This window comes from Cryptomeria japonica, chromosome 6 (assembly GCF_030272615.1).
Source record: "Cryptomeria japonica chromosome 6, Sugi_1.0, whole genome shotgun sequence".
Classification (NCBI taxonomy): Eukaryota; Viridiplantae; Streptophyta; class Pinopsida; order Cupressales; family Cupressaceae; genus Cryptomeria; species Cryptomeria japonica.
In genome coordinates this window covers 507584343-507607226 of record NC_081410.1, presented here as the reverse complement: position 1 = coordinate 507607226, position 22884 = coordinate 507584343, and positions in this window count along the sequence as shown.

Genomic DNA, 22884 nt, shown 5'->3' with positions numbered 1-22884 from the left:
TGCCACTTCTTATGCACACTATTCTCTTTGTTGTTTTGAATATTTAACCTATCCTTGAATATATCCAACTCTTGGCATTATGGAAGAATTGATTATGTGTTGCATTGATGTTTTTTCATTGATGTCAACACTAGCTGATATGGATGGTTACTGGTAGACAGGTTACCGGAAGAAGATCTAGTGTTACCGGCAGAAGAGATTATTTGTTGACACTTCCGACATCTTTGGATCAGTGAAGTATATTGGATTTCATAAGTTATATGCTCCATGAGCATGTTTTGGTCAGTTGGTATTGGCTTGGTAATTGAATGTTATCATACACTCTAGTAAACCCTTACTGGTACTGGTTTAAGGCTTTACTAGCACAACTTTCATTGAGGAATCATGACAGGATACACAATTGGTGTTGGTGCAGCTTCTTCAAGGATTTTAGGATGTTGTAGATGTTTGTTGATCATGCTTCAATTTATTGAAGACTTTTCTTTTGCATGGTGGACCCAGAATAGGTCTAGTACCTATCTTCATGCTAACGTGTACTCTACACATTACCGAGATGCTTCGAGATGTTTGATGGATTTGTTATTATTTTTTTAGTCTTAAGACAACATGGCATATCATTGTAAATGGAATTATGTAATGATATTATTGTAATAGCTTTACGTGGCCAACCTAATTGGTTTAGGCCTTAGGGTTTGCATAAATAAGAGGTAGAAACTCTTTGTAATGTGTCATGGTTATTGGAAAGGTCATGGTCAAGGAATGTAATGTTCGAATATTTTAATATCACTAAGGCAGAGGATTTGATCAATCATCGGTGATCGAATTGGATTCAAAAGAGGATTTATTCCTCTGACATTGAGCTTCACCGGGACTATAATTAGGCATGGTAGATGCTATTTCTATCAGTTCACTCTATTGGATTGTTGCCCATTTATCTTGAGAAGGTTGTATCCTATCAGTAGTCAGTGAAACTCTTTTGTAATGAGCAATATGCTCTAGGCAATGTGCCTTCTTGCAAGTGTAGGCCCCTCATTGTAACACATACTTTCTACAGAATTATCATCTGACTGTGGGTAGGTTTCCCATCGTGGTTTTTCCCTTTCTGAGTTTTCCACATACAAATCATGGTGTTATGTGGTATGGTTTCTTTATATTGATTATCTGGTTAATTGTTAAGTTGTATTGTTTACCGGTATCTATTCCTATCGACATCAGTTTGCCCTTTACAAGTACTTGATTTATTTAAGGTTGTATTGTGGATTAAAAGTTATAATCTATTAACAACTGATTCACCCCCCCCCCCCCTCTCAGTTGTTCACCGGTTATCCTAACAATTGGTATTAGAGATTTGGTCCTCTTTTGCAGAATCTTAACCGCTTGAGGTAGATCCCATGGCAACTAACACAACTAATCCATCGACAACTATTTTCAGAAGAGAAATCCCTATGCTTGATAGAACAAATTATGGGATATGGAAAATTCGAATGGAGACTCATCTTAGATGTCTTGGAAAGGATATTTAGGAGGTCACTGAGAAAGGATACACTCCTTATGATCCGACATCTGGAAATCCTGCTCCTGTAGACCTGGATAAGAATATTGAAAATGAATGCAGAGCTAGAGAAGCCCTCTTGTGTGCACCTACTGATTATCAGATTATGTGATTGACTAACAAATCATCGGCTAAGGTTATGTGGGACAAATTGAAAACTCTAAATGAAGGTGACCGTACTATCAAAATTTCTAAACTTGATGGTTACCAGGTAAGGTATGAAAACTTGAAGATGGAAGATAATGAAATAATTGTTGTGTTTATGGAAAGAGTAAATGAGATTGTTATGGGAATTCAATGTTGTGGAGGATTTCTAAGTGAAGATTAAAAAGTTTCCAAAGTCTTGAGAGCCCTTCCATCGACTTACAAGATTAAGGCAACTACAGAATGAGTTAAGAACAATGGAAAACACTTTAGTTAATAGAGACATTTTGTTTGGGAAACTATTTGCTTTTGAGCTTGAAGAATTTGGATCTTCTGGAGCTGTAAAATCTGAATCTTCTTTTCATGCATCATCATCAACATCTACCAACAAGAGTGATTGGAGAGACCTATATGCAAAATAAATGGAAGACATGAGAAAAGAAGATGAAGAGCATGAGCAACTTGAAGCCTTATTTGCTATAAGAGTACCTAAAGGTCCAACTAGAAGTAAGTATGAAGGAAAAGTACCTTTTAAATATTTTGCATGTAATAAGATTGGTCATTTTGCATCTAGATGTCCTGAAAGGAATGCAAGGTTTGAGGAAAGAGTCAAGAAAACTTTTAAGCCTAACCCGAATAGATATAGATTCAAGAAAAACAAACATTGCTACATAGAAGATGGGGAAGTTGTAACTGATGACTTTGGAGATGAACTCACATAAGACTCTACTAGTGGATCTGGAAATGGTAAGGAATGGGTGTTCTATGGTTTGAAGGAAGATGAACCAGAACCAGCTATCAAAAATGAAGAAAAGGCCCTGGCAAAAAAAGTTGAAGATAAAGATGAATGGGAAATTGATAGTGGATGCTCACACCATATGACTGAAGATAAATGGAAATTTATGTCCCTGTAAGAACACAATGGTGGTCAAGTCAGATTTGGAGATGACAAGGCATGTATGATCAAAGGTAGAGGTATTATTTCTCTGGATGGAAAGCATAATACTGCTAATGTCTATTATGTAGAAGGTTTGAAGCATAATCTTTTGAGTGTTGGTCAATTAGTTGAAAAGGGTTTTCAACTTCAGTTTAAAGATAGAAAATACAAAATCATTAACAAGACTGGTTTGTAAATTGCAACCGGTATTCAAACTAGAAGTAGCATCTTTCACTTGAACACTGGTAATAAGACATTTTTGATTTCTCATATTGATGAGAGTTGGCTATGGCATAAGAGGTTGTGTCATGTTAATTTTAATTGTATCATTAAGATCAGTTCAAGTAAGGTAGTTAGAGATATACCTAAGATTATGAAGCCTCATAATCTGGTATGTAAAGAATGTCAATTGGGTAAGAAAGTTAGAAGTTCTTTTAAGAGCATACATGATAAATCTAATGATGTACTTGATTTGATTAATAATGACTTATGTGGTTCAACAAGGACTAGAAGCTTTCAAGGTGATAGGCATTTCATGCTGATTATTGATGACTATTCTAGAATGATGTGGGTGACTTTTCTAAGGTAGAAGTTTGAAGCTTTTGAGAAATTCAAGATCTGTAAAGCAAAGGTTGAAATAGAAACTGGATTGAAAATTAAATGTCTAAGATCAAATCATGGTAGTGAGTTCACTTCTCATGAATTTAACAGTTATTGTGAGACAAATGGAATTAGGAGACAACTATCTGCACCTAGGACTCCTTAGCAAAATTGAGTAATTGAAAGAAAGAACATAACCATTTTGGATGCAGCTAGATCTATGATAATGGAAGACAAATTGCCTTTTATCTATTGGAGAGAAGCAGTGAGTACAATGGTCTACACATTTAACAAATTTCACATCAAAGGTGAAACCGAGAAAAGAATATAGATGTTATAACAAAAGATTGCAGAAAATTGTGGAAAGTGATAATGTGAAAGTGGATGAATAGTACATAAATCATTCTATATCATATGACAGGGAACCGATAGTGGAAATGATCATAACTAAACCGACAATGCCTCAATTGGTACAGGAAGCTGAAATACTTACACCGGCACAATCGGAAAATTCAACCATGACTGATGATCATAGTCAACTTGAAGTTCAAAAGACACCAAGGTATGTAAGATTAAATCATTTTGAAGATCAAATTATTGGAGATAGAAACAAGGGAGTTATGACAAGAAGAAAACTGGCAAATGAACAAGTATGTCTTATTTATCAAGTTGAATCGGCAATTGATATTAAAGCTTGTAAGGATAAACATTGGTTAAAGGCTATGGAAGATGAATTAGATCAGATAGAGAAGAATGAAACGTGGTCTTTAGTTCCCTGACCTAAAAATAAGAATGTTATTGGAACTAAATGGCTTTTTAGGAAAAAATTGAATGAGGATGGTCAAATTATAAGAAACAAGGCTAGATTGGTTTGTAAAGGATATTCTCAAATGGAAGGAATTGATTATGGTGAGACATTTGCACCTATAGGTAGAGTTGAAGCTGTTAGAATATTTCTTGCCTATGCAGCTTACAAGAACTATAAGGTTTATCAAATGGATGTCAAATGTGCATTTGTGAATGGTGAGCTTGGGGAAGAAGTTTACATTGAGCAACCTGATGGATTTTCACTGACAGATGATAAAGATATGGTTTTTAGATTGAAGGAAGCTTTATATGGTTTGAAACAAGCTCCTAGAGCTTGGTATGCGAGGTTGGATAAATATCTTTTGAAGCTTGGTTATAGTAAAGGCAGTGCTAATAGTAATCTATATTATAAGATCATTGATAATGATATTCTGATTATTGAAGTTTTTGTTGATGATATCATTGTTGGAGGACAAGATAATCTATGGATAGAATTTTCTAACAACATGAAGTATGAATTTGAAATTTCCATGATTGGTGAGATGAAATTTTTCTTAGGTCTGTAGATTACTCAAACTGACAAAGGCATTTTTATTTGTCAAACTAAGTATCTAAGGGAACTGTTGAAATTTTTTGGTATGGAGAATTCCAAACCGGTAAGTACTCCTATGGCTACAAGTGAGAAATTATCTATCAAGGATACTTCTACACCATTAAATCTGAGAAGGTATAAATCTAAGTTTGGTGATCTATTATATCTAACTCAGACTAGACCTAATATTATGAATGCAGTAAATATAGTTTCAAGATATCAAAGTAATCCTAAAGAAAATCATGAATGTGGAGTAAAGAGAATATTTTGGTATTTGCAAGGAACAACAGAATATGGTTTATGGTATTCCAGAGATGATGATTACACTTTATGTGCATATACTGACTCAGATTGGGTAGGTGATACTGATGATAGGAAGAGCACTTCTGGTGGAGTTTTCTTTCTTCAAAAGAAATTGGTTTCATGGATAAGCAAAAAGAAGTCATGCATTTCTTTATCTACTATAGAAGCTTAGTGTGTTGCAGCAACAACTAATTGCACTCAAGTTTTGTGGATGAAGAAAATGTTGAAGGATATCAGAGTAAATTGTAGTGAACTGGTAGTTATCTACTGTGATAACTCTGCAGTTATTGACATGTCTAAGAATTTGGTATTTCACTCTAAGACTAAGAATATTTCAATAAAGTATAACTTTCTGACGGACAAGGTTGAAGCAAAGGAATTCAAATTGGTTTATGTGAATAGTAAAGAACAGATTGTAGACATATTCACTAAACCATTGTCTAAAGAATCATTTGAGTATTTGAGAGATGGGTTAGGGGTTTCTGCCCCTCCGACAGAGACTTGATTGATGAAGTTTGTCATCAGTTCAACATGTATTATCAGACATTATTCATTTTGGCACTGATGAGTGGTGCTACTACTCAGGGGTTGTAGTTAGATTTGAGATTTAGACATTTATATCATTGCTTTGATATTTTTGTCAGGTTTCTAGCATTGATGTCAAAGGGCGAGAGATATTAATGTGAAAAATCATTCAGAACCTTACAAAGATATCATTCACAGGGGGAGAGCTATTGATTGTTGGTTGTCTTCCATAGGGGGAGACTTGTTTGGCATTTCATGGTACTTAGATGTTTTTCACATCTAGTGTTTCCATCAATGCCAAAGGGGGAGATTGTTGACATTATGGATGAACTGATTATGTATTGCATTGATGTTTTGTCATTGATGTCAACACTAGCTGATATGGATGGTTACCAATAGACAGGTTACCAGTAGAAGATCTAGTGTTACCGACAGAAGAGATTATCTCTTGACACTTCCAACATGTTTGGATCAGTGAAGTATATTGGATTTCATGAGTTATATGCTCCATGAGTATGTTTTGGTTAGTTGGTATTGGCTTGGTAATTGGATGCTATCATACACTCTGGTAAACCCTTACCGATACTGGTTTAAGGCTTTATCGACAGAGCTTTCATTGCGGAATCATGACAAGATGCACAATTGGTGTTGGTGCAGCTTCTTTGAGGATTTCAAGATGCTGAAGATGTTCATTTATCATGCTTCAATTGCTTGAAGACTTTGCTTTCGCGTGGTGGACCTAGGATAGGTCTAGTACCTATCTAGGTTATGGACCAGTATCATGCTAGCATATACTCTACACATTACCGGGATGCTTTGAGATGTTTTATGGATTTGCTATTATTGTTTTGGTCTTAAGACGACATGGCATATCATTGTAAATAAAATTATGTAATGATATTATTGTAATATCTTTAGGTGGCCGACCTAATCGGTTTAGGCCTTAGGCTTTGTATAAATAAGAGGTAGAAACTATTTGTAATGTATCATGGTTATTGGAAAGGTCATTGTCAAGGAATGTAATGTGCGAATATTGTAATATCACTAAGACAAAGGAGTTTATTGGTCATTGGTGATTGAATTGGATTTAGAAGAGGATTTAGTCCTCCGACATTGAGCTTATCCGAGACTGTAATTAGGCATGGTAGATGTTATTTCCAATAGTTCACTCTATTGGATTATTGTCCATTTATGTTGAGAAGGTTGTAACCTCTCTATAGTCAATGAGACTCTTTTGTAATGAGCAATACACTCTAGGCAGTGTGCCTTCCTGCAAGTGTAGGCCCCTCATTGTAACACATACTTTGTGTAGAAGTATCATCTAACTGTGGGTAGGTTTCCCACCATGGTTTTTCCCTTTCTAGGTTTTCCTCATACAAATCATGGTGTTATGTGGTATGGTTGCTTTAAATTGATTATCTGATTAACTATTAAGTTATATTGTTTATCGATATTTGTTCCTACCGGCATCTGTTTGCACTTTACCGGTACTTGATTTGTTTAAGGTTGTATTGTGGATTAAAATTTATAATCTATTAACAACTGGTTCACCCCCCCCTCTTAGTTGTTCACCAGTTATCCTAACACCAACTGCCTTTATGACATGACACAATAACCACTTCTACAGCATCTCATTTATTCCTACAATTAAAAAGATAAAACACACACACACACACACACACACACACACACACACACACACACACACACATATATATTTTATTAATCATAGCACTTATACATTCACACAAGATATCACCTATAATAATCTTCATGGCAACATGAATAATTTTCATGGCAACATTAATAATTTTCATGGCGAAAAGAATAATTGGTCAAAACAAAACAAGATTTAATGGGTTTAGTTATCATCTTGAATGCACATAGTCAACCTTTAATACATCATATGACTCAAATACTATCCCGTTATACAAATTAAAACATAGAAAAATCTTATTAGTTATAGGAATAAAAGAGCTAATATCTCAGCTCATCATGCCCCCCAACTTAGTGTCTTGTTGATCCTCCAGTGAGAGGAAAATTTTTGATTCAAGAAATGACTCATAAGTCGTCAATGGTTCCTTTTCCTGTTCCTCTTGTAGCCAAGTTCCAATAAAACCCCTTCATCTTTTTTCAGTTTAGCCCATCTGGCTTCTTCTGTGGTCTCTTCATATGGTTTGTTTGTAACCCTGCATCCCATTAATGTCCACATAAGAATAGGTGACTGAAATATCAAGGGTAGCCAATTATTTATCTTTGCCCTACCCAAGTGGATGTAATTGGGAGCTCTTTGTGTGGCTGCATGAAAATTAGGGAGTGAATAGGGCTCACCTTGCTTCAGGTCTTCTAGGAGATTATTGTAGCACTGAACCAAACACTCAACTCCAACTATATTTTCAAATTTAAAAAACCAAGTGTTCATATTCCTGAAATGTTTCCTTTCTCGTTGATAAAACCTGGCTCCTGACATCAAGTCTTGTTAATAATTAATGCCTGTCATAATAAAGAAGCCATGGATTTTTGGCTTCATCTCTGAGGGATAATGGAAAACCAAATTCTAGATTCCTGTATGTTTTAGCTTGATTCCCCATACTGATCTCACTTTGTATCCATGACATTAATGCTTTTAATTGAATGTCACCAATGTATAGTAAGGGATTCTATTCATTGTCAGAAGTCACAACATAATTATGCAAATAAAATTCACATAACAAATTCCTAACAGCTACAAGAGAGTTTTGATAAATATTATTAAATTTTTGTGGGGTATCTAGAGAAGGACTAAGATCCCTAACTATGCAGTTTAGCTTGAAACATAAATACTGTTCTTTTAAATGTAAAGTGTAAACCCTTGGAGGAGCCCTGGATTGCATCAATTCAAGAACCATATTGGCAATTGTGTCTACTTTAGCTTGCAATTCCACAATCTGTGTATCCCTCTTTTCAAACTCTTTCTGTTGCTTATCAATAACTCCTTGTAACCTAGCCCTTTCTATCTCCCACTATCTATAAAATGTAAGTCTAATAGATAAACTAGTGAGAGATGAAGGGGACCTATGAGCTATTACCTGAGGGCATGATATTTCTTCAACCAGTTCTCCAAAACTATTCTGCTACACGTGTCAAATTTGACAGTCTGTTAGCTCCATGTTCTTCTTGTGGTTTAATCTATGTTTGACTTTCGTGCCCTTCTTCCAATGTTTCCATGGAAATGACTTCAATCACATCCCCTATTGCTTGAATTTTTTGTTTACTCTATTGGCTCCTTCTCGAATTCATTTTCAGAGTGGTTGTAAGAAAATTTTCTTTTACCTTGCACCTTTTAGCTGGAGGAGAAACCTGTGTGGCTTGAGGTTGCACTATGGTTTCTTCCTCTATGTCAACTGTTTCTATTTCTTCTCCTTTTCTTCTAGAAGATGCCGCTCCACTTTGAAAATGAGTGGAGGGCTGCTCAATATTTGGTTCAATTACCATTTCCTCTATGTCAAGAAAGGTTTGATGTGCAACAGGAGGTTCATTCACTGTAGAAACCCTAGGAGATGAGGGTTCTCCAATATCTTCCTCTTGGGCTGCTATTTCTTCTGTAGCTGGAGCATTTTACTCCCTAAATTGTAGGATATCTTTGAATGCCCCCAATGCCATCTGAGAGACATCTCTGAGAGAACATTATACTAATAATTTAATTAAGCCATGATGACTAACAAAACTATTTCCACCCTTCTGTGTTTCCTTTGCACTTATCAAAATAAGATGATACAAAAAATTGGGAACATTCACCCTTCGGCCATGCCATAAATGACTAAGTAATTTACAGTGGACCGAATGTAAATTTGAGTACCTTCCATCATAGGTAATATATTTCATCACATACAATGCCACCTAGGGCCATTCCAGTGGAAGAGATATCCTTCTGGTTCCCTGATTGTCCACACTTAGGGGTCCATCTCCTGTGTGAGTAAACTCTGCCCTAGTGCTTCTTGCTTCCTTTGACTCAAGAAACAATTCTTCCTCTAGCAAAAACCTAGTGACTTCAACTATCTGTTTCTCTATGGAAATGGCTCTTAACCCCTTGACAGAGGCTTCTCCTTTGCTGTATGTATGCATGAATTCATAGGCAATTTCTTTGTTGAAATCTTCTATTTTTAGAAAATAGTCAATCCACCCATACATACAAAAGTAATATTCACATTGGACATCCTGCAATATGTCATGAATTATAGGTTCATGGTGGATAGGAGCTCCTCCTATGACTAACTCGGCTCTCAAAACAATTTCCACAACAAAATGAAGGATTGAAATAACTTGCAGAACTGAAAATACTTGTTCTGAAATACTTTACTTACTTCCAATACCTTTCATTGATTTTGGTGGTAGGATAAACTACTCACTCGTGCCACATAATGTCTTATTCAAAAATGATGTTAGGCAAATTCTAAAAAAATTACTGACAAGGACGAACAATTACTCAACTTGGAAATCAGACCATAAAACACCCCCCAACTTAAATGACACATGTCCACACATGCGAAAAAGGACAGAGGGAAGGGTACATGAATTATGAAAATCAAAATAGGCAATAATCATAGCAAAATAATAAATGCATAACTAAAAAAAATAAATGATATACATACTTGTAGTTGTACTAACTAATGCTACATGAAACAATTAGAGATTTAAAAGGTGAAATGAGATGACGTGAAATGACAGACAAAGATATGAAATGGGATGATGTGTATGAGAAAATTATTATCGGAGAATGATATTTCCATAGAGGATGGAAATAATTATTATGAAAGCATGCATGAATAATTTAAGGCTGACGACCAAGAACGCTACCTTCAGAAGCTGCAGGAATCGCGTCCCTAATGTCTTCTCCAATTTCTACAGGAACTACGATAGGAGAGTATTCATCGTATGTTGAAGGAACTTCTCCAGTTGTTGTAGGAACTATTGGTTGGTCTTGGCTAGCAAATTGCTGCAGAATTTGTTCTTTGGTTGTTGGCTTATGATATAGGCTTACTCGACGACCATTGACTAGAAGTTTGAATCTGACTAGATCTATTGTGGTCAAGTGAACTGTTCCATTTGTAAAAAATTCATCTATTTCATATGGGCCTGACCATCTTGTCTGTAACTTCCCCATAGTATCCTTATATCTAGAATCATATAGCAATTCCCAATCGCCAGATTTAAATTTTCTCTCCTTTATATACCTATCATGCCATTTAGTTCGTTGATGTTGAATAAGCTCTATATTTTTTACAACCAACTTCCTTAGCTCATCCAAAGCATTCAATTGCAAGATGCGGTAACTTTGTGCTTCTGATAGAGTCATATTCAATTACAGAGATGTTCTAAGAGTTTTATTCTCAAACTCAATGGGCATCATTGTTGTTTTTCCATACACCATTTCAAAAGGTGTAAAACCAATTGGTGTCTTCCATGTTTTTTAGTATGCCCAAATGACTTCAGGGAGTCTATTTGACCAATCTTTCTTATGAAGAGCTACTGTCTTGGTAAGAATGGTTTCTAAATCCCTGTTTGTAACTTCTACTTGACCATTTTCTTGTGGATAATATGGAGTAGATTTCCTGTCTCTGATATTATATTCATCAACCAATGCTGCAATCAATATGGAAGTGAACTGTGGTCCTTGATCTGAAATAATCACTCTTGGAACTCCATATCTAGTAAATATTTACTTATAGAGGAATTCAACTACTTTATTATCTCTTGTATGTGTCATAGCTCGTGCTTCCACCCATTTTGTGACATAATCAGTGAATACTAGAATATAATATTTCCCATTTGAAGGAGGATCAACCGACCCAACAAAATCTAATCCCCATTTATCAAAATGGTGCAACCAACATCTGGGGATATAATGGCATTTCATTAAATATGGTAGGCCTACCCATTCTCTTGAATCTATCACATTTTCTAGTATATTGTGTTGCATCCTTATACAATGCTGGCCAATAATATCTTGTGCCAAGTATTTTAAGTGTTGTTTTTTTAGCAGCAAAATGTCCTCCAAATGGCTCATCATGACATGCATGAAGGATATCATATGTTTAATCTTCTCTGACACATCTTCTCATGAATTGGTCAGGTTTAGTATAAAATAAACAATCAGCAATCCATGAGAAATTAAAGCTTTTCTCAACTAACATTCTTCTTTCTTTAAGAGCAAAATGAGTAGGCATCTTATTAGCAGCTAAATAATTTGCAATATCAGCATACCGGGGAGTGTGTGTTTTTATTAGGAACAAATGCTCATCTGGGAAAGCATCATCTATGGCTATAGGATCATCCTACAATTGAATCCTAGAAAGATAATCTGCAACTACATTGGATTTACCCAATTTATCAACAACTATAATATCAAATTCCTGCATCAATAGTAACCATCGAGCCAATCTTGTTGTAATTGAAGGTTTGTTCATGAGATATTTGATTGTTGTATGATCGGTGTGCACATATATCTGATATCCTGTGATATAATGCCTAAATTTGTTGAGTTCATATATAAATACTAACATCTCCTTTTTAGTGATAGTATAATTAAGCTCAGGTCCCTACATGTTTTTGCTGATGAAATAAATTGCATTCTCTAAATTGTCAACCTTATGTGCCAAAATTGCTCCTATGGCATAATCTGATGCATCTGTATGAATATGAAAAGGTAATGACCAGTTCAGACCCTTGAGCACTGGTGCTCGAGTCAATGCATGTTTGAGCTTCAAGAAAGCTTCATGGCATGAGGAAGTCCAATTAAATTCCATATCCTTGGTCAAAAGACAATTAATATCTAGCATGACCAAGAAAACTTCTGACATCCTTTCACTTTATAGGTGTAGGGAGGTTTTGAATGAATTCTATTTTGGCTGGGTCAACTTGTATTCCAATTATAGAAATATGATGACCAAGAACTATGCCTTCTTGCATCATCATAAAGAACTTTTCGTTGTTCAATGATAAATTGTAGTCTTCACAATGTTGCAAAACTTGCTTCAGATTCTTCAATGCCTCTTCAAATTCTAAATCATAAGTGTTAAAATCATCCATATAGATCTCCATGTTGTCTTGGGAAATATCTAAAAATATGCTTATTACTGCTCTTTGAAAAGTAGTTGGATCATTACATAACCCAAAAGGAAGAACATAATATGCATATGTTCTCCAAGGGCAAGTAAATTTAGTCTTTTTCTGATCCTTAAGAGCAATTTGAATCTGGTTGTAGCCACTAAATCCATTGAGGAATGAAAATTACTACTTCCCTACCAAGGAATCTAATATCTGATCCACAAATGGTAATGGAAAATGAACCTTCCTTGTTGCTAAGTTCAAAGCTATGTAATCCACACATACTTGCCATTTACCTCCTTTGTTTGGAACTATGACTAGAGGTGACACCCATTGACTATCCAATATAGGATAGATAAATCCAACATATAATAATTTATGTAATTCCTCTTTAACTATTTCTCTTAATGTAGGATTAATTCTTCTCTATGGTTGTCTAAGTGGTCTATAGTCCTCTTATATAAATATGGTGGGCACAAACTGTAGGATCAATTCCATGCATGTCTTTGTAATCCGATGTAAAAGCGTGTTGATGATATTTAAGCAACTCAACTAGTGTTATTTTTTGAGTCTCTGTGAGTTGATTATTGATATTCAAATATGTATTTAGATAAACTTCCGCTTTGATAGGTAAGATCAACCTGAGATGCCTCAGAAAGATGAGAAGTGTAGACTTCCTGTGGCAACAGTGTATGCAAGAAAATATGATGCTATAATATTTGATGTTAACTCCTGCGACTGTTGCTCTTGCTTTAACTAATTTGCCAAAATTTTATAGAGGATTGAATCATCATCCTGAAGTTTTATGAATGATTCTCTATTAATCATCATAAGATGATTGACAGAGTCGACTCCTTTCTCAAATTCTTCTCCCACATTAGGCCAAACTACTTTCTCATGATCAAGTTGGGGCTGAGCAAGAGAATACAGAGCCAAAGTTTTGGTACTATTTCTATCAGAAATAGTGATATCTGCTAACTGACATCCAACATATGCATCAATTGTAGCAAGCCAAGGTCTTCCCAAAATAACCAAATATCCTCCCAATGTGGCTTTAGGAGACATGATCATAAAATTTGTGGGATATTCCTAGGAATCCAAAGTAATAACTACATCTTCAATCATACCATCAAGCCAAACCGTGGAACTGTCAGCAAGCTGTAGGACTATAGGTGTAGGCCTGAGACTGGTTATGTCAAGTTTTTGCATAATATCTCTTGTCATTACATTAATGGATGCTCCTAAATCTATTAAAGCATTCTTTATCTGAGTTCCATTGATGATTATTTTCACAATAGGACTCCTGGGATCATCATATTTAGGAATTGAAACCAATCCTAACATAATATCAACCAATTCACCCATTACATGCACTGTTTACGAATCCTTTTTCTTTCTACTAGGTTTCTTTAAACATGCCTCCTTAGTTTCTTTACCATAAATAGGGACATCCTTAATAGCATGAAACAATGGAATTTTAACACATATGTGTTTTAGCTGATCTATGATATCAAAATTTATTTCTTCCTGTAAAATCTCCTTAGCTTGCAACCTTTGAGGAAATGGGGGTATTTGTTGATTCTGAGGCATTTGAATTGATGGGCTAGATATTTCCTTTTCCTTTTGTATCTTAGTTATAACTAGAGGGGACGGGTTAGGTAAAGTTGTCACAGATTTGAGGTGAATATCACCTATAGAAAGAGAATAAGTTGGGTATTGATTAGGATCAACTGAATAAACTTGTTGTTGTTGCTGGGGCTTTCTATTAGGAATTGGCATGGGTTGAGTGGGAAGTTGTGTAGGTTTAGGTGGAACAATATTGACAGTAGGAGGATGCATTATAGCAAGTTGTTGTGGTTGCTGCTGAGGTTGCTGATAACCAGATGACTAATTTGTCCATGGCTAACCTCCTCTCCATTGAGGGGTAGGTTGCCAATTCCCTTGGAATTGTTGCCATGGTCCTTGAGACTAAGACCAATTTCCTTGTGGCTTCTGCCACTGTGGAGTTTGATTGACAAAATTCTTCCCTTGGCCTTGAGGATTATACCAATTTTGATAATTTTCAAAATTTTGAGCATATGGAGATTGCCATCGATTATTTTGTGTATAGGAATTTCCACTATAACCAGAAAAAGAAAGTGGATTGGGAGGCATACCTTGTCTTGGAAAATTTGGCCTCATTTAAGAAACATAGAAAACTTGTTCATCATCTCCTTATATTGTCTTAAAATTAGGTACTTCAATATTTGCAACCATCTTAGATCTGTAGTCTCTTTTCTTCTATCTACAATGTGGGCAAAATTCTACAAGAATTACATCAGCTTCCTCATTCTTCTTTTTAGCTGAAAGTGTGTCTAGCTGAGTAGCCATATTTTTTATGATATCCTCCTTAAAATACTTCAAAATATGGCTAAGCTCCATTTGAGAAACTCCATTACTGAATGTTGATGAAGAAATTTCTAGCTTGAAATGCCTACTCTTCTTAGAAGAAGATCTATAATACTTCTAACAAATTTGTCCAATGTCATTTCATGTTGATTGTGTTATGTCACCTCCTCCCATTGTTAGGATTATTGATAATCCCAAATATACTAAGAGGGGGGGGGGGGGGGTGAATCAGTATCTAACCGGTTAGCAGAATATTTAAATTTATTAAGAACTTTGCATCCCAAAATAGTGTACCGGTAAATAAGAATTAATGAAACAAATAAGAATAATAGAGACAACATAGATAACACACCATAACACAATATATTTAATGAGGAAACCCAATGTGGCAAAAACCTCGGTGGGATTTGTGACCCAAAATATTCACTCACTAGCCAATGAATAAATATTACTTACGATGAGGGGCATGCACATGCAGGAAGGCCAACTGCCTAGAGCTCACTGCTCAATAAGAGTCACACTGACTACAAAAGTGGATTATGAAATCCAATACAATGTACTGCTTCAAATCAGCATCAACTATGCGAGGTTCAATACCGGTTTAAGCATAGTCTATAACCAAAACCTTCGCTGTCAACTATATCACCTTATACAAAAATATTATCCATATATTCTCTCCATGCATACTAAATGACCTATAAGATCTCATACATATATGTGAGTCTTTTACAATATTCCATGTCGACTTTTACAAAATATAATTACATTTAAATACAATAAACAAAAGTTTATTCCCTATCAGTTGGGGTGTCGATATGCATTGTTTCCATTGCCGATGAAGTTCCTGTCGGTGTATGTGGATGTCTATAGCCAGTGCTGGTAATAGTCAGTGGCTTACCAAATGAATGCCAGAAGGTTGCCAGGTGGTTTCCATCAATGACAACATCAACTATTCTCATAAGAGTGTAGAATGCCAACAATCTCCCCCTTTGGCATTGATGGCAACACTCATGAGAAAAATCCAAAAATTGTTCCAAAACTGAAGTCGAAAAAGTTACCAAAAAGATGTGCTCCCCTTGAGCAAATGATCTCTTTTAAATAATCATTTTTCTCTCTCCACTACTCCCCCTTTGACATCAATGACAAAGGTTGTCAAAAATAGTCAAATGAGTGTAGAATGCCAACACCCATAAGATCCAAAGGATCCATGCATTCATCACTTATTCCTCTTAAAAATATTAACTTAAGAGAATCTTCATTTAAAGTACTATCCTTGGACTTGTTGACACTGAATAGAAATCTCTCCAGATAATCTTCTAGACTCTCATCTTCCTTCTGTATTATTCTAAAAATATCATCCCCATGGCGGTCAACCCCTCTACAACAATCATTGTATTTCACAAGAAACAATCGTTTCATCTCATCCCATGTAGTGACTGTGCTACTCCCTAGACTCATAAACCTTCTCAAAGATGGTTCTTTTAAAGTGGTAGGGAATATTTTGAGCCTATGGGCGTCTGTAGTATAATCATAACTCCTAAAGAGGACATCAAATTCAAACATGAAAGTGTCAGGATCCTCTGTCACAAATCCATATAATTTAGGAAGAGAAGAAGTTGGGATGTTCTTGAGATTAGCATTATCATGCAGATCATAAATAGGGAACTCAAACGTTTGGTTCACAGGTGGAGGTGGTTTATTCCCACCAGGGGGTGGATTTACTTGTATTGGTCTTTGAGGAGGAGTTACTGAATGAACTTCCTCTTCAGGAGGTCCAAAGAGGAAATGAAGTTTGTTCTTAGAAAGTTCAAATTCAAGAGGGTTCAAATTATCTGGGGCTTGGTACAGTGGAGCAAAAGGATTTACATCTAGGGGTTCATATGGATTGAGTCTTGTATGATTGGATGGTTAGGAAGGAATCTACCTTGAGCATCTCTTCTTCGTCTATGCATGTAGATTCATGAGAATTACTTTCAAAAAAGTGAGTTATCAAGAACAACTATACTGAAAGCTTGGAAATTCATAACCATAACAGATTCTTAGTTTGATACCATCCCCGACAATGGTGCTAAAAAATGTTTGTCTCACCAATGGGAACAATAACTAGAGCTAAAGTCTCAATCCAAAGATTGGTCATTCACTCTATGTAATTATTATCTCCATAATCATAGTTCATTTGTTTGTCAACTCAGGGACGCATTACTTGAAATGAGTTTGCACTATATGTGCACTAAGTTCCTGTGATAACTATTATGCATTATTGCAACAACTAAATCTATTTGAAATAAACAGGCAAGAATCATAACAACTGAATGGCTACTGGAAAGCTTAGCATTGACAGAAAATTCTAGTTAAAGAAGTATTAACTAAGTTCAGAGCTGAAAAACATGAATTACTCTGTCTACTTTGGCTATAGGAACAGTCACATGATCTGTTTCTAGTGGTTGCAGGAACTGTCAATCGCTAGAACATCTACTACAACAAAAATGAAAAGTGAATCTAACGAATGCACAGGAATACTCACCAAATGGGCCCCCTTGGATGAGTGTATCCAGACTTCAAAGATAACTCTATATACTTAGAATAGCATCATTTTTATTCATTATTTTTCAAATTTTGATACAACACATAGAATGAAAGAAAATGCTTTTTAATTCTAAAAATACTATACAACTCTATTTCTAATCCCCTGTCTCTAACCTCTAAGAAGAGGCACAGACTCTTATTTATAAGAAAACTATAACAACTTCCTACTATCTAGGTCACGCGGATGAAATGAGGTGGAAAAAATTTATGACAACAACAAAAAAGGAGTTAATCCATAGGAAACATGGATCTTTGCTAAACCGCAACCAAGAATATAGCATGGCAGTGTTACAAGATTTATGTTTGTTGAAGACAAACATAAATGAGTTTGGCGTGCCTTGCTATTCCTTTTCCGCTTCTTATGCACACTATTCTCTTTTTTGTATTGAATATTTAACCACTCCTTGAATATATCCAACTTCCTTTATGACGTGACACAATAACTGCTTTTGCAACATCTCATGTATTCCTGCAATTAAAAAGATGAAACATACAATCTTACATATATATATATATATTTATTTTAATTAATCATAACACTTATACATCCACACATGATATCACCTATGATAATCCGCATGACAACAGTAATAATTCGCATGGCAGCAAGAATAATTGGTCAAAATAAAACAAGATTTAATGGGTTTAGCTATCATCTAGAATGCACATAGTCAAACTTTAATACATCATATGACTCAAATACTATCCCATTATACAAATTAAAACATGGAAAAAAATTATAGGAATACAAGGGCTAATATCTTAGCTCATCACCTACCAATAATTCCTCAAGTGAACCTAAGGTTCTAGAAGAAGAGTCTTCGGAACACAGTTCTACCACTAAGGATGTGTTCTCTCCTAAAAAGATTCTTGCAGAAGATGATTGGGGATCCTTTGAATTTACTCTTATTATTATAGAAGGATATAGAATTCCCCCTAGAGAGCCCAAAGTCAAAAAGAAGAAATAAGAAGATTAACCTAAAAATAAACCTACTCTATCTGGGCCATTAAGTAATAACTTTGTGGCAGCTTTTCAGAATTCCTCTCTCTTGACTTTTGATCTAGAGGATTTTGATCCTTCAATTTATGAAAATCCTCCTTCTCTTTCAGAAATGGCTAACCTTTATGGTCTCGGTTTTCACATCTTATCTAGGTGTGGATATAATGGTAATGGATGTGGTGCTTAAGATCAAGGGATAAAGGTTCCCTTGGAAAACAATTTCCATGATATGACATTCAGACTTTTCTATGATCACTTTGAGTATACTAAAGCTTCAAAGAGAACATCTATTAGTGTTAATGTGATCTATACTTCTCTCTCAATTAAATATCTAGAGTATATTGACTATGACTCTTATAGTGTCTTTTCTTTGGATGTTTTTCCCACTGATGATTTCTTAGCTGAGTTCCTAGGAGTTTATGACAACCTTCCTCGTTATTACCATAACCATGGTTTTCCCTAATGTTTAAATGCAAAAGTATACATTGTGAAAGAAAGAAATAACAATGAGATAGTTAAAGAATTTCCTTAGTTGAAAGATACTCTCCAACAAATTAATCTCCTCATACGTGACACTATTGATATAGGGATGGATCCTTGTGTTAAAGACAAAGTCATTAAGATAGGGAAAAATCTTGGTGAAGAAGAACAATAACAATACTTTGAATTGCTACATGAATTCCCTAAAAAAATTTCTTGCATATACTCTGATATGCTTGGTATTTATCCTAAGGTTGTCACTCATAATATTGTCTTAGTTCCTGATGCTAAACTTTTGAAGCAAAATATTCAAAAGATGAACCCTAAAGTAGCATTACTTGTTAAGGCTAAGATTGAAAAATATTGGATGTTGGATTCATTCATCCTATCGATTATTCCCCATGGATTTCAAACACTGTGGTAGTAGCTAAACCTGATAACAAGATTAGGATGTGGACAGATTTTTGAGATCTTAATAAAGCCTCTCAGAAGGATGATTTCCCTTTTTTCAATATCGATATGATAGTGGTTTCTGTAGCAAGTCATTCTTTATTATCCTTCATGGATGGTTTCTCAAGATATAATCAAATATTAATTAATCCTCAAGATCAATTTAAAACCTCTTTTAGCAACCCTTGGGGCATGTTTTCTTTGGTTATGATGCCTTTTGAATTCAAAATTGCAAACACTACCTATCAACGTGCTATGACCCTTATCTTACATGATTACATGCATAAGATCTTAGAAAATTACATTGATGATATCTTAGCTAAATCTATTCTTTGTGTAGATCATGTTAAGATCCTTCATCATCTTTGAAAGAATTCATAAGTACAACATGCACTTGAATCCCCAAAAGTGTGTTTTTCAATGTGGATAATGGTAAACTATTAGGATTCATAATCTCGCATTGTGGAATTGAGATGGATACAAAAAAGATATATGCTATTGTGAATATGCCACCTCCTAACAATGTTTCCCAATTAAAAAGTTTACAAGGGAAGATCCAAGCTATTCGTAGGTTTGTTTCTCACCTTTTGATGGAATAAGGACTGTCATCAAGCATTTGAAGACTTAAAAACCTATTTGGCCAATCCTCATATTATTCAACCTGCTAACCCTTCTAAACTCTTTTTGCTATACATAGTTGCTTCTCTTTATTCTCTTGCAGCCTTATTGGCACAATGTGATAAGAATGGTAGAGAATGTCCGATTTATTATATAAGTTGCACTCTTCTCGATTATAAAGTCTGATATTGTGCGATAGAAAGGTAGTGCCTTTCTTTAGTCTTTGAAACACAAAAATTAAGGCATTACCTTTTGAGTGTTGAAGTCCATGTTATCATTAAATTCGATCCTCTAAAACTTCTTTTATCTAAAATTGATCTTTTAAGATGCTTAGCCAAGTGGGTTATGATGTTGACCAAATTTGACCTCAAGTTTGTCTCACTAAAGGCAATAAAGGGTCAAGCATTGACCGACCACTTATTTAAGGCTCCCTCACCCTTCCCCCTACCTAAACTAGAGTCTTTCCTTGATGAATGCATTTTCTCTATTGAAATTGATGAGGTTTTGGAGTTATATTTCGATGGCTATAGGTGTCGTACAGGATCAGGGGCAAGGGTGGTCCTAATCTCTCCTAAAAAGAAACCTATCCCTTTATCATATCGCCTCAATTTCTTGTGTATGAATAACAGTGTTGAATATGAGGCTCTTATAGCTTGAATTAAATTAGCCTTAGCACTAAATGTGAAATATCTACATATTTATGGAGATTCTCAATTAATCATATGACAAGTGACAGGAATTTATCAAGCTAAGCAAGATAAATTATCACAATATAGAGATTTAGCTATATTCTTGATGTAAAAGTTCGATTCCTATACCATGGAGCCTGTTCCTTGAAAATATAATCAATATGCTAATGCAATAGCATGCATAGCCTCTCTTGTGTCTTTAGAGGGCCCCTTGGTAGATCTCAAATTCATCATTCACAACCTCACTACCCTGGCTATTACTGATAATCCTAGTGATGTGACATATTGTTGCATTGTAGATTATAATGAGTGGTACTTGCATATCATAAGATATTTGAATGGTGGTACCTTTCTTGACTCTACGAAGAAGAATAATAGGGCTAGGATTTGTAAGTTGGCTTCTAGATACATTATCCTTTCTAATGTTCTGTATAGGATGGGTTATAAAGGTCTTCTCCTTCGATGTCTTAACAAATCTAAAATCCATGTTGCCCTTGAGGATGCACATTCAAGTGCTTGAGGGTATTTTGGAGGTAGATCTTTACTTCAGAGATTGCTCTGAATGAGATATTATTGGTAGACCATGGAAAAGGATTCCTTTACATTTGTTAAGAAATGTCATCAGTGTCAGCAACAAAGTAATTTGATCCATGCTTTTGCCCAAGAACTTTGATCTCAACTAGAGTCTCGGCCCTTTTCTACATGAGGTTTGGATCTCATTGGTAAAATATCTCCTCCTTCATCTCAAGGACATACTTTCATCATCATCGTAACTAATTACTTTATGAAGTGGGTAGAAGCAGTTCCTCTTCGATCCATTATCGTCGAAGTAGTTTTTCAATTTGTGTGGGGGAAAAAGTGACACTAAGCAAACATGCCCTAATCTCACCTTTTGACACACATTTGTGGAATACAAAAGAGCCTAGAGGTATCACACAATTGGCTACTTCTTTTTGTGGAAGAGAGAGCCACGGGCTACCTATTAGGATTTCTATTCCTTTGTTGCAAATGATAGATAAAATGATGCAAGTTCAACTACTAGCCCTAGAGTGCAAGTATGAACTAGTAACAAGATTGCAAGATTGAGATTAAGTGATGAAAAGCTATAAACACAAGGATAAAAGGAGAATGCAGATGTGTACCTGGGGTTAAAATTTGAGTGGAAATGTTCGGGATGGGGGCGCGGGCGCCACTGTCCTGATTCTGCTCCTGAAACTGCTGTTTTGCAACCTGAAAAGCTGTCAGAAAAATGTTGAAACTTGCTATCTGACAGAAGGACCAGGGCGCCCAGTGCCCCTGTCCTAGCAGAACTAGGGTGCCCCACGCCCCTGTCCTAGCTTTTTGTTTTGCAATTTGGTGGTATGTCCCGTCTCAGTCTGCTTCCGTCGGATCTGCAACTTGCGGCGTCCTTCGGATTCGGAAATCTGCACCTATATCTGAAAAAGGGTTGTAGGGTGGCTATATAGGGTTTTGCCTTAGTCAAACCCCCGCTTTGGTGATTTCCACCTCCACGAATAGCCAAGTTGTATAGTAAAAGTTGTGTGTGCAGACCTTGTGTGTGTGCAAGATCCTAAAATGAAAGTAAGCAAACTAGAGCAACCTAGAAAGTAAACCCTAATTGCTTGTAAATGATAATGTAAATGCTCTAAATCAAGATGCAAAGTGATCTAAAGCATGGATAAATGATATATTGAAGCTTATGCAAAGACACGAAAACAACATGAAATCATACCCAACCCCCAAGGGAGGGGTACAAGCCAATCTTCAGTTGGTAATCTCCTATTGTTCTTCAATGTCTTCCAGGCCCTAAATAGATGAATGGAATTGATAAATGCTTGATAGAGGGATGTTGAATGTTGTTGAAGTCTTCAAAAGATCTGCTCTTTCGCTGCATATAAGGCCCTTGAAACCAAAAATCTGATCCTTTCAAATGAAGAAAGAGAGCTCTTATATAAGAAACCCTAGGTCTTAATTTGAACTTTTGGCCGACCTAGAGATTGAATCTCCCACCAATTTCTTGGGGTTAAGATTTATTTTATGATTGGATTGCGCTCCTAAAATTTTGGGAAAAATGTCCGGGACCATGTGCACGCCGGGCGCCATGGTCCTCTCCGGGCGCCATGGTCC